Source organism: Pteropus alecto, unplaced genomic scaffold, assembly GCF_000325575.1.
Source record: "Pteropus alecto unplaced genomic scaffold, ASM32557v1 scaffold61, whole genome shotgun sequence".
Taxonomy (NCBI): domain Eukaryota; kingdom Metazoa; phylum Chordata; class Mammalia; order Chiroptera; family Pteropodidae; genus Pteropus; species Pteropus alecto.
In genome coordinates, this window is record NW_006434835.1 from 11,367,020 (window position 1) to 11,368,206 (window position 1,187).

Genomic DNA, 1,187 nt, shown 5'->3' on the forward strand with positions numbered 1-1,187 from the left:
GCAGAGCCTCGCCGGTCTCCGAGCTGTGCGCCCGCAGGCAGTGGCTCCCAGCGTTTCATATCCGCTGCTCCCGGGTGGTGGGGGCCCGGACCTTGAGGCGCTGTCCGCGAGAGGGGCGGGAGGGGAGGTAGCTGGTCCTCGACTGCGGGCGCCAGTCTGCAGCGCCCTCTGGGCGTGGACACCAAGCGCCTTTCAGGTGCGTTGGACTCCCAGATCCCGGCGGGAACAGTTTCAGCGGCTGGGCGGCACCCCGAGGCGGTGGGGCGCTCGCGTTTTGCCGGCACTCCACAAAGTGCTGGAAACTCTGGGCCTTACTTGAAACAGCTGGACACGCTCTAATAAAAGTTTCTAGAGTCTTTCTATGGAACACAATTCTCTCTTCATCCACTGAGTTTAAAGGAGAAATAAACGGCTTTGTTTCCAGGTGACCTCTGTCCTGCAGATCTAAGAAGGTCTCCCTTGAGTTCCTGGTCCTTCGTGATTCCATGAGAGGCCCTGGACCTATGTCTACATCACCAACCAGGCACCATGCAAAAGGCTATGGAAGGACCGCTGCCCTTGGGCAACAGGCCCTAAGGAAGAGGGGGGAAACTACTTGGCCCCGCCTGCAATCTGGTAGGCGGGAGAAATGACCTTCGGACCTAGGCCTGGACACCAAAGATGGCGTCCTCCCCACTCAGCCTCCCCAGGAAGAGGACTGGCCGGCTTCAGTTCGCCTGAACTGGGAACCAAGGTCCCCTAAGGCTTCTTGGCCTCAAACAATCTCCAGTGTTTCTCTTTAAACAGATTAAACATTCCTGGGTCCGGCGTTATGCGGGCAGGGACAATTGGCTGCGGGCTCCTGGATTCAACCCCAGAGCTCAGGAAGTCCAGGCAGGTTAAGCTCTGCTGGTAGAAGGCCGTGAGTGTATGTCCCAGGGGCCCGCCCACTGCCTGAAGTTGGCTCTCTTGTCCTTTCAACCCAACGTGGAGGAAAACTAGGTCAGTTTGGAATCTTGTCTTTCTCTAATGCCCCAAATAATGCCCAATAAAGAAAATAAAGTCAGGGAGGTTTTGATGGAGTCTTTTCATATTATAAAAAGCACCAGTGTACAATTTCTTTCAAACTGAGTCAGTTTGTCCCAGATTGATGTGTGTTTCTTTGCGCAGTTTAGGAAGAGGAGGAGCCCCAAGGGGGACAGTACACA